The 19819-nt window shown below is 44.6% G+C and overlaps 1 protein-coding gene and 1 pseudogene across 3 annotated transcripts in view; both read left to right on the top strand.

Moving 5' to 3' along the window:
- The window catches only part of NLK (nemo like kinase), a 183048-nt gene that overhangs the window by 26643 nt on the left and 136586 nt on the right, over positions 1-19819 (top strand). The gene's annotated exons all lie outside the window — the stretch shown is intronic.
- Positions 8177-8282, top strand: LOC130360126 (U2 spliceosomal RNA; annotated as a pseudogene).

Raw genomic sequence — 19819 nt, 5'->3', positions numbered from 1 at the left:
GCACCATCCATTCAGTACTGGGGCCCCCAGGTACCATGGCGAACATTTATCATTGCACTTAGAGCTGTTTTGTTGTCTATATTTGGCACAGTTTAGGCACAGTGGGGGTTTTTGAAACTTTTTTACGACTTTTTAAATAGACGTTCTTCACAATGTTCATTTGCAGTACATCATTTATCCTTTTAACTATGCAGTGGTCATGTATTAATGAATTGCGACTTTTTTGTAAAAAAACAAAAAACTTATCCCCTAGTTTTAGATTCCTGGGGGTCCAAGCCCCGGGATCTCCTGTTGGGAACCCTGGCTCTCCCCTGGAGCAGCGTATCACTACCCCTGCCTGAAACGGGGGCCGCCACACCCACTCCATATATCTCTATGGGAGAGCCGTTCGGCTCTCCCATAGAGATGCATGGAGGGGGCGTGGTGGCCCCTGCTATGGCGGGGATCATGACGCGCCACTCCAATGGAGCAGATTGGGGATATGTTTTCATCTATGAGACTTCTTCTTCAAATAGGTGCAGGCTCTCTGTGGCATATTTTTGGCAGCGGAGAACCATCCTTCCATTTAAACTTGCAGCAGGAAAACATGCTGCGATTTTGCAGTAAAATCTACCATTGTTTTTTTTTTTTTTGTTTTTTTTACTTATTTACAGCTCAAAAAAATGGTGTGTGAACATAACCTTAGACTTTAAGTGTACTTGTCATTTACAAAAACTTTTTATATAATGCAGAAAATATATGTATATTTGTAATATACATTGATTGTCCCTGCAGCTATTGTCTGTGTGTCTCTGTGACGAGACCAAATACAGGAAGTGTGAATGGACAAGTGTACAGAGGTACTGAGGCTCTATGACACGCCCCCGGCTCACACAGCAGGATGATTGACGAGCCAGGAGTCTGCACAGAGCCCTACTTGTTCTTCCCTTCCTGTATTTGGTCTCCTCACAGAGACACATGCAATAGCTGCAGGGACGGCATTTTGTCACCCAAAGAGATACACATTTTTTAATTAATGTATATTACAAATATACATATAATGGCATTATCTACATTATATAAAGTTGTTTACGACAAGTACACTTGAAAGTGCTCTGTAACCTGTCATGTAATATACACTTGTTAAGCTGCACTATGGTTTAACAAGTCTAATCTAGCCATACCTTATCCACATAAAAAGATCCTTTGAAACCTGTCCAGGAGTCATCGGAGAGGTAGGGCCTTAGTTCCACTATGCTTTTGGGAATGCTACAGTCTACATTACATGACAAATGCACTTGAATGTTTCCCCTCAAAATGAATACTAATACTCAATATTTATATAATATTTGCTAAGCTCCTCCTGCTTATTTGTTGCTGGCAGACTAGACCACTTGTATGTCACAGGTTCCCTTTAAATAACAGCTAACCATTACTGTGGCCAACTTTAGACTGAGAGGCTAGTACCCTACATTATTACTGAAAGCCATGGGCTGGTGGTTTGGTGGGGTGAGGTGGCTGGGTTGTTCTTGAGCCGTAAAATGTCTGTTTCATGGCTTGGAAAATGCTGTAAAACAGAAAAAAGGTTCTATTGTTGCCTCTGGATGTCCTTGGTAGTTGAAGTTACAATCTGACAGCAGTGTTTTTGAAGCCAAAGCCATAGTATAAGCCATTTATCAAAACAGAAGAATACCGGATGCAGAACGAACTCTTTATTGCAGATAAAAACGCGTTTCGGCCCTAGCGTCGGGCCTTAGACTAAGGCCCGACGCTAGGGCCGAAACGCGTCACCTACTTGTGTCAGTGTCTGCTATGCTGTGAAGTTTTATCTGCAATAAATAGTTCGTTCTGCGTCCTGTAGCGCTGGACATTCTTCTGTTTTGGTTTCTGCACAAGCGGCGTTGCCCATGCCCGTCCCTGCGCTGAGGGCTTGGGAAGTGAGCCGGATTGTCGTGTGTGTGTGTGTGTGTTTGCCTATAAGCCATTTATACACCATGATTGCTCAGATTTATCAATTAGCCTAAATTGTCTGTTTTTTCCCATAACAACCAATCACAGTTCAGCTTTAATATCTTAACAAGCTCCTGTAAAGTGAAAAACCAGACAGTTAGGGTTTCGGGCAGATTGAGAAATATGGGCCACTGTGTTTGTAATATAGTATATGGTATTTACAGAGTCATATGCCATATTGCTTTATTGATCTTGCTTGGGAATTGCATGTCTAGGAGTAGTATTTCCATTTTCAATTCTTCAGATCATCATTTGAGCCAGATATAAAGGGTCTACCCCATGACGGGAGCTCATAATTCACTCTTCTGTGTGATGTGCTCATTTTATCTGGCAGGACAGGTTCCCCTAATGTGCACCTGTGACTCGCCCCACCCTTGTAAAAATAAAATAATGTACTGGGAGGACTGGTGGAGAGTTCAGAACTTGTGTCTGGTTTTCACTGGCCTAATTATAGTGCTATATCTTATTGTATCTTTTATGAGAGTTTCACTTGCCCCAATAAGCCCCCTAGGCAGGGACTGAAGTCTATTTAACTATACTTTCAAGTAATTGCACACTACTTTTTCCAACACCCCCTAATCTTAACTTTTGACCTTGTTTATTATGTCTGAATTTTTTTAATACCATCCCAAATAATTGTACATCACCTTTAAAGTTTATACTTAAAGCGTACCCATCAGATCACTCAAAAAAACAAAACTGTGATGTGTTGCTCAGTATCTCATCCTGATCATGTACATGTACTTTGTATGTGTCTGTGACCTACATTTCTCTCGGAATTAGCTTTATTTCTGAAATACCTTAATTTTGTCCACCAGAAGCAGGGGAGTGGGTACTCACTGTGATAACCACTCCCCCTTCCTCTCCTCAGTCCAGTGCTTCCCAACCAGGGTGCCTCCAGCTGTTGCAAAACTATAGCTCCCAGCATGTCCACACATAATTTGGCTGTGCAGGCATGCTGGGAGTTTTAGTTTTGCAACAGTTGGAGGCATATGATTGTAGTCCCCCTTTCTTACACATACACATTAGATAGACACACTGATATACACACATACACATATATCCACGACAAGAATTTGGCGATACGTATTGCGATACACGTATGACGATACGATATATCGCGATATATCCCGATTCTGTCTCAAAAACAATGTCTTTTACACTTTTATTAAAACGTTGTTATTTTTTATACACTTTATTAGACTTTTAGGAGGGATAATTAGATTCCTCAGACAGATGAATAGAGTTCTATTGAACTCCATTGATCTGTGATCCATTGATAGAGCCTGGCTTGACTAGGCTGTATTAAAGGGGTAGTCCAGTGGTGAAAAACTTATCCCCTATCCTAAGGATAGGGGATAAGTTTGAGATCGCGGGGGGTCCGACCGCTGGGGCCCCCTGCGATCTCTCTGTACGGGGCCCCGGCTCTCCGCCGAGATAGCGGGTGTCGACCCCCGCACGAGGCGGCGGCCGACACGCCCCCTCAATACATCTCTATGGCAGAGCCGGAGATTGCCGAAGGCAGCGCTTCGGCTCTGCCATAGAGTTGTATTGAGGGGGCGTGTCGGCCGCCGCCTCGTGCGGAGGTCGACACGCCCCCTTCCCGCGGGCTGTCGGGGCTCCGTACAGGAGATCGCAGGGGGCCCCAGCGGTCGGACCCCCCGCGATCTGCAACTTATCCCCTATCCTTAGGATAGGGGATAAGTTGCTCACCACTGAATCACCACTGGACTACTCCTTTAATGACAGAGCTACGGGACAGCAGGAAGCAGAGGTAAGCCCTCAGGCTACCTACAGGGGTGATCGCCCGCCCACGATCGCGCTCGGGGGGGGGGGGGGGCGATCCACCCCACTAGCCCACCAGGGAGCATTCACAGATCCCTTTAGACGCCGCTGTCAGCTTTGACAGCGGCAATCTAAAGGGTTAATAGCCAGCAGCGGCGATCGACGCATGCTGGCTATTAACGGCGGCCCCCAGCCACTGAAAACAGCTGGGGGCTGCAGAGTATGGAACAGGCAGGAGTCTGGAGCCCGCTCCATACAGACTGCAGAGCACCGCATGCCGGATATTAGCGGCGGTGATGCATCAGCGCCCCCCGGCTACTGAAATCAGCCGGGGGCCGCAGAATACGGAGCTGGCACGAGTCGGGAGCCCACTCCATACACCCAGAGCGACGCCGCCTCAGATCTGGCCCTGCTTGCACAAGCCGGAAAAAAATCACCTGCCTGGAACTGCGTGTCCCGGGCGTCGAGAGATACAAATTCCACATCCCTAAAAGGATCGATTCAAAAATATTTTGAATCGATTCAGCATCACCAAATGAAAAATCGCGATAATCGAGTGAATCGATTTTTTTTCTTCTTACACCCCTAATATCCACACACACACAGTGTGTTTCTGCCTCTCACACAGCAAACATCAGTGAGAGCCCAGTAGCAGTCTTCCTGCCCCTCCCCTTCCTATTCCCCTTCCTGCCCCTTCCTACTCATCTCTTCACATGAGTGAATGCTCCGGCCCCCGTGATCGGCAGCAATCCGACCCGGAGCGAACGCGCACAGGGGACCGATTATAACGGGTGCAAGATCACGGGGGTCCCCAGCGGTGGGACCCCCGCGATCAGCATCTTATCCCCTATCCTTTGGATAGGGGATAAGATGTCTTAGCCCCGGAGTACCCCTTTAATAATGCACCGTCTCATAAACAGCAATGCGTTTCCATGCAGACTCTGGAATCTGGGTGTGCACAGTGCAGCAGAATCCCATTGAAATCCATGGGACTTGGCTCCTGCAGAATGTCCGTGTGCAATTCCACACTGAAATTCTTTGTGTGAGCATAGCCTCAAATGGGTTATCTGGGATTAGAAAAATATATACAATGCATTATGCTGGTCATCAGTTAGTGTGTGGTACTATGACTCAATTCCATTAGAGTGAAGAAAAGTTGTAATACCACACACAACCTGAGGACAAGTGTGATGCTGTTTTTGGAAGAAAGCAGCATTGTTTTTTTTTTTTTTGTTTTTTTTTTAATTCTCTATAACCCCATAGCCTCTGGGGATGAATCCTGTTAAGGCCAACAATGCCGATCCTGAAACGTCTGCTCTGGAAGTGGAGGCTTCCTGACATTACCGCAGATTGAATAAATTGCGTTTGAGGCACTACACCAAATATTATTCTGTGCAAGTTGCAGTTTGTGTCTTTGAGTCATGGCAGGGTGCTGTGACAGTGATTACGGTTATTATTATTGTGACCGAGTTGTCATGATTACATGGGTAATTGCCCTTTAGTCTGAAATAATAGATGGCGGCTCATTAGCATTGCTAAGTAAATTGGCCTTATCTGCCATTCACAGGTGGGCTCATTCTCCAGCGCCCCGGTGATGCCTCGCAGAGAATTATCTGCAGCACTGTTTAAACGTTGGTATTTCTTTGTTCCGTTGGTTTAACTATCGGTGCTTTGCCCATCCAACAGTTTCTAAGTGTTTGGATTTATCAGCTCGCGTTTGGCTCTCGTGGCAGCTGCAGACGTTCACTATCCTCATTGTAATTCCTGCCCTCCGCCTTGAATATTCATGGCCTGTTTGGCAGACGGATCTCTTTTCTGTCATAAGCAGCTGCTCCGGAGTCTGCTCCGATGACGGCCTGTTACTCCTGTGCTGCCAGTTATCACTCATCCGTTCTGACATTTGGTCCCATTTATCATGCCAGTCGCCATTTATTTATTAATAGCCTTGTGCAATTCATTTGGGAGGGAAATATCCAGAATCCAGGTAAAAGAGGCACTTCATCTCCCCACAGAACTTAATAAAAGTCGGGCTCACTGGGTAGGCTGCTCTTCAGGCCTCTGTCCTAACAGAATATAATCCTTGTTGTAGGATTTGGTAGGAAATGTCACAGCCCGACATGAAAAGGGAAGGTTGTGTGTTTAAAGGGAAACCACAGAGAATGTCTGTGACCTATGAGAGTTTGTATAGTGGATGGTGGGGAGGGCAGCGCTGGGTATAAGACTACACTGGAGTCTGTTAATAATTTGAGGAATTTTTAAGTCCAATCCAAAAAAAAAAAAAAAGCTTTACTAGTCATTGGACAGAGATTTTTTTTTTTGATGGTTCTCATTTTGTACATTTGAATTGCTATAAGCGGTCGGTCATTCTCCTGTCTTTTTAGATGTTTTGTTATGTTACAAATTATAAATCTGTATTTCCTGTGAAAAGAACTCTGTGCACTTTGTCCTTCTGTGATGTTGCCGCCAAGGCCTGTGTTTCCAGTTGTCAGGCTGATCAGACGGCCAGGACAGAAATCTTTCACAGCAACCCTTCCAAGAAGATGCCAAGAACACTGCACAGTGTGTGCGAATTGGTCGGGACATCTCCTCTTCCCAGAGAGATTTGAGCGTTCCAAGATCTTTTTTTCTTCTGCGGAAGCGGGATTTGGGGACTGAAGTGGGGTATTCAGAAGTGATTCCTTACTTTATATATTTCATCAGTTCTTCACAGTGAACTCAGTCATTTTACATAGTTCTCTTTATATTCAGTGATAGATGTGAACGTGGTAATGAGATGAAAGGGTATTTCCACGGGGAGTACAATAAAACAGCTACTTTCCTATGTAAAAATGTCCATTTTTCTAGCTCTCTTACGTACTTCTGTCCTATGCTGCCAACTATATTGATAAGTACTCTCTCTCTCGGGCCACCATTGAACTAAACTTCCCTACGAACCCTTTATTTTTCCGCATGTCATGAAATGTCATTCACCTTGCAGCAGTCTTCTCTATCCTGTGCCTCTCAAGCTGTTATAAAAGTACAACTCCCATAATACTCTAGTAACCTCAGACTTTGGTGGGAGTTGTATTTGTGCACATTTGAGACAGCTGTACACATTTAGTGAATTTATTTTCTAACAAGTTAAGGCCTTGTTCACCCAGGTCCCAATCACTTACTTTTGTATGTAATGATCCATATGTACGGCTATGTTCACACGGCGAAATTCCTGAGCGGACGTTTGGCACATTTAAGACTGTGTGAACATGGCCTAAGACTGAATTCATAGGCCGGCATTTATCATTGTCTTAAGACTGTTTTTTGTGTCTAGAAAAGGCGCAAGCAGGGTTTATTTGCACCTTTTTTGCGCCTTTTGGTTTATACATTTCTGCTGATTTTGAGTTGTAATCCACTGATTTTGGCAATACACATGATATGGAAGGGAGTTATCAACTGCGCCTTTTTGTGAAAAGGCGCAAAGCCACTGAAAAGTCTCTAAATTACACCAGCCCAGACTTAGCTTTTTGGTGTATGTGAAAAGAGAAATTTCAGAAAATGTGACCTGCACAAAATGTATCAAATGCTCTGTGACCATATAATAAATTTGGTGCTCCTACACATTACCAGCACACAAAAAAAGGTGTAGAAGAATGCTTCACTTACACCTACAATGTTAAATGCTTCACTTACACCTACAATATTAAATGCCGGCCATAGTCTCCTATTTGTATGTGCCTTGTTTCATGTTTGAAATGATTTTGTTTCCACCTCTTGGAGCTGTATTTTCTTCTCCATCTGTTCACTAATACCCGAATCGTAGTTCTTAATAATCTGTTCTGCCCTGGCTGACCCCTGTCTTTACTACTTTCATTAAGCTTCTGTGTGGTGACTCTCATTGCCAGTGAAGGTATTGCACATAATGTTATACTAGCTGACATCATATTAGCAGTTTCACTGGCTGCAACTGTGATATTGGTATCTAAAATCAGCAGGATATTCCAAAAATCAGGAGGATATTCACTTAAAGTTACACCTGTCATATCCCACACAAAAAAATATGTATATATGTTACACAGTACCTACACACAACTCCAGACCGCAAGCATAAAGCCCGGAGTTAAAAGAACCCACTCTTGCAAATCCCACCCCTAAAACTTCGCCTTTATTGGTGGCAAGTATTAAATATAATGTAAGCCACACTAAAATATATAGGGCAGACTAGATGGGCCAAATGGTTCTTATCTGCCGACACATTCTATGTTCCTAAAATTAGAAGTCAGGTGTAGTGTAATTCACATATGTATGAGGTTATCAATGGACATAAGTCCTAATGGAACATCTAATAGCCACCTCGTAACCTGCCGTGTTACGAAGGTAGAAGAATGCTGAAACTTGAACTTATTGAAAACATATCACACATGCCCATATCGCTTCTTGGCCTTTTGGCTAAGATCAAGTGTAGTATCTGTTCTTATCAGTTTCATACTGGTGAAGTCCCACCAGTGTGGGGCTGGTGGGGATGGGTGCTGCATGGAGGAGGCAGGTGTACTGTGGCTTTCTGGGGCTGGTTCTGAGGAATCTGCTCGACGGCTGTCCTGATGTGACCTGTTTCCTCCCGGGTCTTGTCATGAGGTTGGGGGTGTAGAGCCGAGGTACTTCTGTGTCTCGGGGAGTGGTGACCCTGAGATGCCGAAACTCACTGGTTGTTATAACTCACTGAGTAAAAGCACTGCCCCATTACTCTTCACCTTTGACACTCACACTTGGTATCCCGGCCTTCTGGCTAGGATCAGGGACATTTTTATAGATCTGTCCGGATGACCAGGCAGTATATCTACACTCGTCCACTTATTTATTATTTTTTTGTCACTGTGCCACTTTAATGTGTCTGTTTTTGTACACAGGATTATTAGGATGCAGTAGCCCTTCTGGTGTCCCTCCTGGCGGTCTAGGGGAGGTGTGTGTGGCCATTTGGTTCCTCACCTCCCTGCGACCCCTGAGCATCTTGGCTTTGGTTGAGATGCCATCAGTATACGGCTCCTTGGCTGATACCTTGGTTAACGCCTAGGGTGAAGCCAGAAGCATTTTCGGCCCCTTAGTAGCTTCGGCGAAAAGGGGCATTGAACCTGGATCCTTGCAGGTGCCTTTTGGCCCGGAGGTGAAGGGTAGGTTTGTTGGGGGGGGCCCCTCTCCTGTTGGAGAGGGGCTTAGCGATAGACCGCATCCTTTGTGCATGTTTTTTTGGTGTGACACGTTTGCACTTTTTCTTGCACTTTGGGTGATAGAGAGCACTTGCCTTGGCTCTTAAAAAAAACAAAAATCACACATAACACCTCGACATGTTTCCTTGCCCTCAGCCTTTGCCCATTATTCCCCCCCCCCCCCCCCCCCGATGGAAGAGGCGAAGCGGTGGCTGTTGGGGTTGCAGAGACACACAGGACATATGGGGGCAGTGTGGAGTTTGGAGGAGGATCTGCACATATTTTCTGCATTGACTTACTGTGTAACTAGGAAGATAGGTATACCTACCTTACTAGTGTGATCCACAGCAGTTAATTTACTGTATATGATGCTGGATAGCCATTAATAATATACTACAGTAAGATTACACAGGGGGGGGGGGGGGGAAGAGGTAACGTCACAGTATTTGATGCATTAAATGTTGTTATATTTAGCATTATAACACCCTATCCAAGTGAATACATTGTACCCAATCCACTCGTATATATATTTTTCGGAATCTTATGCATTTATTGTATCTTGTAGTGCTGTATTGTGCTGAACACAATCTGCCAACTATCCTGAGTTTCTGTTTTTCATATTGTAGCCAATGTCTGTTATACTGCACAAGTGTTTTTATTGACATGATGATAAAATGTATAAAAGTATTTATATAGTCCCAGATTTATCAAACTGTGTGTGAGAAAAAGTGGAGGGATTTTCCCACAACAACCAATCACAGCTCAGCTAACAAGCTCTGGTAAAGTGAAAGCTGAGCTGTGATTGGTCCCTGTGGGAAAATTACTCCACACTTTATCTCACACAGTTTGATAAATCTGGGCCTATGTGTTTTTGTGGTATACAGTGGGGGATATTTATCAAAGTTGTCTATGTCCCGCATCAATATAGACCAGTGGTCTTCAACCTGCGGACCTCCAGATGTTGCAAAACTACAACTCCCTGCATGCCCGGACAGCCGTTGGCTGTCCCGGCATTCTGGGAGTTGTAGTTTTGCAACATCTGGAGGTCCGCAGGTTGGAGACCACTGGTATAGACCAAACTACAGAGGGTTAGGCCGGTCTATTGTGCGCCTAATTTATCAAAAGTCGCACGGCTCTTGATAAATTCTGCGCACGGACTTCCTGATCTATGCTTTAGACTATATTTAAACCTGCCCCAACATGGTCTGACATTTATGCGTACTTTCAGCCGATGCGACTTGTCGCTGAAAAGTCGCTTTTGATAAATTCAGCACCAATGCATTTTTCGGTCTAAAATAGACTAGAATGCACTAAAATAGACTAGCATGCATCATGTTCTGAAAATCCTCTAAAGCGAAATTCGCAGAAAAGTCGCGCATATTTAGACTGCGACAAATTTAGACAGGAAAAAAGTCTAAATCCTTTGATAAATATCCCCCAGTGTATAGTAAACTAGAGTCCTCCAAGATGGTAAAGGATGGTGTTTTGATATGTTAGACATTATGAATAAATAATGTCACAGTTTAGTACTACGTACGTTATAAGTTCAATGGGACTATTGGGTATAGAGCTGAGAGCTTGCATTATCACAAATAAAAGGCAGTTTTTCCTCCGTTTCCCTATTTGTAAGCTTCCCAACTCCTCCCCCACTGTGCTGCTATCTCTAACACTGAGAGAAATGCAAGCTACAGATTTTCTGTGCAGCAGCCTCCCATTTAAGGGAGATTTATCAAAACCTATGTAGAGGAAAAGTGGAGCAATTGCCCATAGCAACCAATCAGATCGCTTCTTTCATTTTTAGAGGCCTGCACAGGTTTTGATAAATCTGAGCGGTCCTTGTGCTGACTGATGCTGTGTATGCAATGTCCACCCAAACACTTGTTCTGACGACAGTTACCTCTACCAATCCCTCCATACACATGAAAGCTTGTCTTGGCCTAACACTCGTGTTTGGGGGGGGCTGGGTAAGTTTCTGCCAAATACCTGTGGTGGAGGCTTATCACCCTTTTGATCAAGCACTTAAAGGGGTACTCCACCCCTAGACATCTTATCCCCTACCAAAGGATAGGGGATAAGATGTCAGATCGCTGGGGTCCCGCTGCCGGGGACCCCAGGGATCGCTGCTGCACGTAATGACGGGCAATACAGGGGCCGGAGCATCGTTATGTCACGCCCGCCCCCGTCAATACAAGTCTATAGGAGGGGGCGTGGCGGTCATCACGCCCCCTGCCAAAGACTTGCATTAAGGGGACAGGCCGTGATGTCATGAGGGGCGGAGCCATGACATCACGCTGCTCCGGCCCCTGTATCGCCCGTCATTACGCACAGAGCGAACTCGCTCTGTGCAGTAATGATGGCGGGGTGCCGCAGCGGCGATCCCCCGGGGTCCCCAGCAGCGGGACCGCGGTGATCTAACATCTTATCCCCTATCCTTTGGATAGGGGATAAGAAACCAGGGGCGGAGTACCCCTTTAAAATTCACCGTTAGAAGAGCCGTTATGGCTCCCATGCACATTAGACAGTATGCCAGCCTCTCTGAAATCGACAGGTTCAGCCTATGTATGTATGTGTGTGGGGGCCTTTACACAGACTTGACTGGATGATAGGAAAGTATAATAAAGGCCACTTCGAAATTTGTTTAATTTTGCATTCAGCAAACAAATCAATAATAAAGACAAATCCATTATAAAGGTGCCATAGCCTTTAAATGGGTGTTCTGGTATAAGAAAATTGTATTTAAATAAGACTTTCACCCCAAAATATGTAACTTACTAATTAATTTTTATAACAAATTGTGCTTGCTTCATTTGTTCTTTTACATGGTTCACCCCTGACAGGAAGTTGTGTAGTTCTTTTATTGTCAGTATGGTATTGTCACCAGCCTCCTCCCTCTCTCCCAAGACAACACATCATCTCTGGAGGTTTGGCTGAATCTTGCCTCTGAACTCTAGCCCCGCCCTCTGAGTGATGTCATCATTTCTCACCAGCCCCTACATAATACATCACAATCTCCATATATAGGGAGAATCAGGTGTGTTTAAAGTGTGCTGCTTTGTGCTGAACAATACCGCAAACAGGGAATGAATACAGCAGGTGCTGCACCTTCACAGATTGTGCTATAGTCTCCTGTGATATGAGTGGTTTTGCTACAGGAGTGCTGAGGGTGGGTCGTAGGCAGGGTGGAAGGACTGTGATAAACTGAGGGAATGCACAGCTTTCTAGGGATTGTGCTAAGCAATTACTCAACCAGGAAGTACAGGACTAAGACCCCCAAAACAAATGGGTTCTTGGTGGTCCCCTTTAACCCTGTAGTCCAAGTTTGGACCAGTTTAGATGCTTTTAGCATCAGGAAGTCTTTAGAGATATGTCTTGCAGTGATAATGTTGGGACATGTGTCCAACTTTAGTAAATTAATTTTGTTCCCTAGATGCTACAGTCCCCAGTATTTTCCTATGAAGAGCTAGTTGATGGGTGTAAATAGCCAGTTGTATGACTTCATCTTGTAGAGTGTCCATGCAGATAGGCATCACCGTGTACGCAGCCATCATTAGGCCAATTACCCAGAGTCTGCTTTACATAAAGAGGTATAATCTTCCTCGTGATAGCCCGCTCCCATGTGGAACAATGGAAAGCTGCAGGGAGGCTCAGCATTTCACAGCCACAGACTCGAGTCTATTCTGCAGCCACCCCGGGGGGCTCATTAGCCTTGAAGAGGGGGCTAAATGTGATTTGTTCATTCTGAATAATGCAGATGTTCAGGGTTACAAGGAACTTTTAACACTTTACAGATCCTCTTAATTTTAATTTTGTAGCAGTGATCATCAGATGCCATGAAAACGTTTCACAAAGTTACAAAGCTGCCACCAGCCTTCTGTTTGTTTATAGTTATTCTGAAGAAAATGGCTGCTACGTATGTCATGTACTGTCTAAATGTGTAAATGTCCATTTACACATTTGGGTTTCAACAGTTTTGAAAATCAGAAGTCTTTTCCTATTTTTTTTTTTTTTTATATAGACTTTTTTAGGATATGTAAACTCTTGGAGGGAAAAGGAAAAGTTGTCCAAAGGAAAAGTTGCGGAGTTGCCCATAGCAACCAATCAGCTTACTACTTTTATTTTTGAAAGAACCTCTGAAAAATGAAAGAGATCTGATTGGTTGATATGGCCAACTCAACAACTTTTCCACTTGACAGGTTTGGATAAATCTCCCCCTATATGTATACGTTTCTCTTATCGTAAAGGCATGCAAGAAGTTTTTGAAGTGATGGTAACTCTTTAACCTCTTCAGGACGCAAGTTGTATGCATACGCTCTGCATCCTGAGTCCTTAAGGACGTGGGAATTCCGGTCCCCGCCGCTAGCAGGTCGGGGACCGGGATGCCTGCTGAAATCATTCAGAAGGAATCCCGGCACATCGCCGAGGGGGGTCCTGAGACACCCCCCCCCAAAAGAAAAAAACTCACACCCGGCTCGGCGATCGCCGGTCAATTCAGACCAGTGTTTTTCGGCGATTCCGGGTCTCCGGTGACCCGGAAAATAGGGGGGATAGGGGTGTCCCCCTGAAGGGATAGGAGTGAGGTGGCACCCCTCCTATCCCTGCTATTGGTCGATCAGAAGCGACCCACCAATGGCAAATCAGGGGAGGAGAGGTTAATGTTCGGTTCTCCGGTTCTGCCCAACGACGGTAAAACAGGCAGAACGGGATAACTGTAGTGCGGTGGAGGTCCCTTACCTGCGATCGGTGGCGGGCAGCAATGACGTGCGGCTTCTCGTACAGACTACGGAAGTCCGTGAGTAGTTGCCTAGCAACACCTGGAGGGCTACCGTTTGGGCATGCTGAGATTTGTAGTTTTACAAGATTTAGAAGGGTACAGTTTGGAGATCACTGTGCAGTGGTTTCTAAACTGTGGCCCTCTAGATCTTGCAAGACTACAACTCCCAGCATGCCCACACAGCAGTTTGCTGTCTGGGCAAGCTGGGATTTGTAGTTTTGCAACATGTGGAGGGCCACAGTTTGGAGATCACTGTGCGGTGATTTCTAAACCCTGGCCCTCTAAATCTTGCAAAACTACAACTCCCAGCATGCACGAACAGCAAAAGGCTGTCTCACCATGCTGGGAGTTGTAGTTGCGGACCTCCAGCTGTTGTATAACTACATCTCCCAGTGTGCCCTTTGGCGTTTTCCAACCAGTGTGCCTCTGTGCAATAGTACCAGTGAGTGTGCAAAAGTACAACTCCCAGCATGCACGGTCTGTCTGTGCATGCTGGGAATTGTAGTTTTACAACAGCTGGAGGTTTGTCCCCCCCCAAATGTGGATGTACAGGGTACATTCACACGGTCAGGTTAAGTGAGTTTCCTGCTTCAAGTTTGAGCTGTGGCAAATGTTCTGCTGCGGTGCAAACTCCTAGCGGGAAATGCACCGTAAACCCCCGCCCATGTGAATGTACCCTAAAAACACTACACTAACACATAGTAAAGGGTAAAACACTACATATACACCCCCTTACACTGTCTCCCCCCCCCCCCAATAAAAATTAAAAACGTATCGTACGGCAGTGTTTCCAAAATGGAGCCTCCAGCTGTTGCAAAACAACAACTCCCAGTATTTCCGGACAGCCACTGACTGTCCAGGCATGCTGGGAGTTTAGCAACAGCTGGAGGAACCCTGTTTGGGAATCACTGGCATAGACTACACCTATGTCCACCCCTATGCAATTCCTTATTTTAGTTCTCAAATGCGCATGGCGCTTTCTCAGTTCGGAGCCCTGTCGTATTTCAAGGAAACAGTTTAGGGCCACAGATGGGGTATTTCCGTACTCAGGAGAAATTGCACTACAAATTTTGGGGGGCTTTCTCCTTTTACCCCTTATGAAAAGGAAAAGTTGGGGTCTACACCAGCCTGTTAGTGTAAAAAAAAAAATTTCATTACACTAACATGCTGGTGTTGCCCCATACTTTTTTATTTTCATAAGAGGTAAAAGGGAAAAAAAAAAAATAAAATTGTAACGGAATTTCTCCTGAGTACGGAAATACCCCATATGTGGTCGTAAAATGCTCAGCGGACACACAGCAGGGCTCAGGAGTTAGAGCGCACTATGTACATTTGAGTCCTAAATTGGTGATTTGCACAGGGGTGGCTAATTTTACAGTGGTTCTGACATAAATGCAAAAAAATAAATACCCACGTGTGACCACATTTTGGAAACTACTCCTCTCACGGAACATAACAAGGGGTATAGTGAGCCTTAACGCCCCACAGATGTTTGACAATCTTTGGTTAAAGTTAAATGGGAAAATGAAGAAAATTTTTTTTTTTTACTAAAATGCTGGCGTTACCCTAAATTTTTAATTTTTACAAGGGAAAATAGGAAAAAAGCCCCCAACAATTTGTAACCCCATTTTCTTCTGAGTAAGAACATACCCAATATGTGGATGTAAAGTGCTCTGCAGGCGAACTACAGTGCTCAGAAGAGAGGGAGCGCCATTGGGCTTTTGAAGAGAAAATTTGTCTGGAATTGAAGGCCACATGTGTTTACAAAGCCCCCATAGTGCCAGAACAATGGACCCCCCCCCCACATGTGACCCCATTTTGGAAACTAAACCCCTCACGTAATGTAATAAGGGGTACAGTGAGCTTTTACGCCCCACAGGTGCCTGACAGATTTTTGGAACAGTGGTCCGTGAAAATGAAAAATTAAATTTTTCATTTGCACAGCCCACTTTTCCAAAGATTTTTCAAACGCCAGGGGGGTGTAAATGCTCACCGTACCCTTTATTACATTGTGAGGGGTGTAGTTTACAAAATGGGGTCACATGGGGGGTCCACTGTTCCGGCACCACGGTGGGCTTTGTAGATGCACAAGGCCCCCGACTTCTATTCCAACCAAATTCTCTCTCCAAAAGCTCAATGGCGCTCCCCCTCTTCTGAGCATTGTAGTTCGCCAGAAGAGCACTTGACATCCACACATGGGGTATTTCTATACTTAGAAGAGATGGGGTTACACATTTTGGGGGGCATTTTCTCCTATAAGCAACATGTTAGTGAAAAAAAAATATTTACACATCCAACTTTAACGAAAAGTCGTCAAACACCTGTGGGGTGTTAAGGCTCACTGGACCCCTTGTTACATTCCTTGAGGGGTTTAGTTTCCAAAATAGTATGCCATGTGGTTTTTGTGCTGTTCTGGCACCATAGGGGGCTTCCTAAATGTGTCATGCCTCCCAAAAACCATTTCAGAAAAACTCGCGCTCCTTCCCTTCTGAGCCCTCTAGTGCACCCACAGAGCTTTTTACATCTACATATGAGGTATTTCCTTACTCAAGAGAAATTGGGTTACAAATTTTAGGGTTATTTCTCTCCTCTTATCCCTTGTAAAAATTCAAAAACTGGGTCTACAAGAACATGCAAGTGTAAAAAATGAAGATTTTGAATTTTCTCCTTCACTTTGCTGCTATTCCTGTGAAACACCTAAAGGGTTAACACACTTACTGAATGTAATTTTGAATACTTTGAGGGGTGCAGTTTTTATAATTGGGTCATTTATGGGGTATTTCTAATAGGAAGGCCCCTCAAATCCACTTCAAAACTGAACTGGTCCGTGAAAAATTGGAAAACTGCTGCTGAACTTTTGAAGCCCTCTGATGTCAAAAAGTAAAAATATGTCAACTTTATGATGCCAACATAAATTAGACATATTGTATATGTTAATCAATATATATTTTATTTGGGATGTCCATTTTCAATGTTAAAAAAATGCTACATTTTGAAAAATTTCATAAAATTTTTTAATTTTTCACCAATAAATGATGCAAGTATCGACAACAATTTACCACTAACATAAAGTAGAACATGTCACGAAAAAAAAAATCTCTGAATCAGAATGAAAATTAAAAGCATCCAAGAGTTAATAATGCTTAAAGTGACAGTGGTCAGATTTTCAAAAAAGGGCTGCGCCCTTAAGGTGAAAATGAGCTACGTCCTTAAGGGGTTAAAGGGCTGCGTACCTACATTTTGTATAAATACCCATCCAGGTTCCTATTGTGTTCACATCTGCACTCATACTGCTAATATTTCTGGTTTTCTGTCCGATCCGAAAAGTAGAAAGCAAAAAATAGTGACCATGCGAGACCCTAAGGGCCCATTCGCACAGCTAAGTTTCTGAGCGGAATCCAGCGTAAGAATTCAGCACAGACATTTTTGTGCAGCAGACTCCCATTTTATGGAGACGGCACATTTTCGAGCAGTCCTAGAACAGAGAATGTTGACATGCAGTAATTCCAGATGGATATTCTGGCATGTGTATGAGCCCTAAGGCGAGTTTCACACTGCAGAATTTCAAAGCGGAATTCAGTTTTGAAATTCCTGTGCAGCAAAGACCTACTTCTGTCAGAAGGATCCGCTTCACAGTGCACATGCCGGAATAATCTTGAATCCATGCAAAATGCAGTCTGCACGGTCCTAGCGCCAACTGATTTAGTTCTCAAATATTTCGGCCCGGAGATTCCATAGTATGGACCTAGCCTAACAGTGCCCAGTCAACCCCATTGACTTTGAGGGAGTTTGTCAGCTATCTTTCATGATGTCTGGTATTTTACAGTTCTAAATAGTGTTGCGTACCGTGCTAATTTGTCCTGTATTTTTTTGGGTGGAATCCATGATGGATGCTTTTAACGGAACCATCCATGCAAATGTGTTCACAGCCTTAGTCACCATGTATGTGTATGTGATGTAGGCCAAGAGAGGGATTATAGCAGAAAGAAAAATGACATTACTCACCTGGTAAATCCCTCGCTGCCCCAGTCATTTTGTTTCCTACTCGTTAGTGATGATGCATCTAACTACTCATGTGGCTGCTGCAGCCAATTGCTGCCTGGCACAAGGACACGGAGGCCAGTGATTAGCTGCAGCAATCACATGGGTATACGGCCATGTAGGGCTGGGCGGTATACCGGTTCATACCGAATACCGAAATTTTTGGGCTGCACGATATGAATTTTTCCCATACCGCAATACCGGTTGGGCCCCTCCCCCTTGAGAATGAATTTTCAGCCGCAGCGCTGCGATGTCCCCACATTGGGGAACTAATCACATGCTACCTGCCACCGCCGTTCTGCTCCCCCCCCCGCCAAATCATGTGACCCGCTAGCACTGTTCTGCTCCCCCCCGCACCCCAATTAATGATCAGCCCAGCAAGGTACTACTCACATGTGTCACCCGCAAGCACTGCCCTCCTCCTCCGTGTTGGGGGCCGCCGGCGCTGGAACTCTATACTGTACGCCAGTGGTCTCCAACCCGCAAAACTACAACTCCCAGCATGCCCGTACAGCCAACGGCAACAGCAGGAGGTCCGCAGGTTTGATACCACTGCTGTACGCTGTATCCCTATGCCCGGGCTGCAAAAGATAAAGAAAATAAACTTCAACTTACCTACGTCTGCCTCACGCTGTTCCTTGGGACTGGAATGTCAGACAGCCGTCAGCCTATCACCGGCGCAGCGATGTCCCACCCCGGCCAGTGATAGGTTAAATGCACTGTCATGTAAGAAGCCAGCCAGAGCTCCTTACATGACAGTGGGCTCAGCCTATCACTGGCCGGGGTGGGACATTGCTGCAGCCGGTGATGGGCTGACAGCTGTCCGACGTTCCTGTCCCCAGCGTAAGGCCGACATAGGTAAGTTGAAGTTTATTTTCTTTATCTTTTGCAGCCTGGGCATAGAGATATAGCGTACAGCAGTGGTCTCAAACCTGCGGACCTTCAGCTGTTGCAAAACTACAACTCCGGGCATGCTGGGAGTTGTAGTTTTGCAACATCTGGAGGTCCACAGGTTGGAGACCACTGGCGTACAGTATAGAGTTCCAGCGCCGGTGGCCCGCAACAAAGAGGAGGAGGGCAGTGCTTGCGGGTGACACATGTGAGTAGTACCCCGCTGGGCCTATAATTAATTGGGGGGGGGGGGGAGCAGAACAGCGCTGGTGGGTAACATGATTTGGGGGGGTAAAAGAAATACCGTGTTATACAGTGGAACCGCCATAAGTTACATAAATACCGTGATAAACATATTTGGTCATACCGCCCAGCTCTACGGCCATGTCATCCCTACAGCACAGTAAACCTTGACTGGTGGGGAGCACTGGAGCTGCAGAGCAGAAGGAAGATTTATTAGGTGAACAAAGGTTATTTTGTTTTATTTCCCCCATTAGCTGTTTTTTTTCTGAAGTTAGAAAATCCCTTTAACCCCTTAAGGACGGAGCCCATTTTCACCTCTAGGACGAAGCCCTTTTTTGCAAATCTGACCACTGTCACTTTAAACATTAATAACTCTGGAATGCTTTCTGTTATCAATCTGATTCTGAGATTGTTTTTTCGTGACATATTCTACTTTAAATTAGTGGTAAAATTTTGTGGTAACTTGCATCCTTTCTTGGTGAAAAATTCCAAAATTTGATGAAAAAATTAAAAAATTTTCATTTTTCTAACTTTGAAGCTCTCTGCTTGTAAGGAAAATGGATATTCCAAATAAATTTTTTTTGATTCACATATACAATATGTCTACTATATATTTCCATCATAAAATTGACGAGTTTTTACTTTTGGAAGACACCAGAGGGCTTCAAAGTTCAGCAGCAATTTTCCAATTTTTCACAAAATTTTCAAACTCGCAATTTTTCAGGGACCAGTTCAGGTTTGAAGAGGATTTGAAGGGTCTTCATATTAGAAATACCCCATAAATGACCCCATTATAAAAACTGCACCCCCAAAGTATTCAAAATGACATTCAGTAAATGTTTTAACCCTTTAGGTGTTTCACAGGAAAAGCAGCAAAGTCAAGGAGAAAATTCAAAATCTTCATTTTTTACACTCGCATGTT

Source organism: Hyla sarda, chromosome 2 (genome assembly GCF_029499605.1).
Source record: "Hyla sarda isolate aHylSar1 chromosome 2, aHylSar1.hap1, whole genome shotgun sequence".
Taxonomy (NCBI): Eukaryota; Metazoa; Chordata; class Amphibia; order Anura; family Hylidae; genus Hyla; species Hyla sarda.
This window is presented reverse-complemented; position numbering and strand designations above follow the sequence as displayed.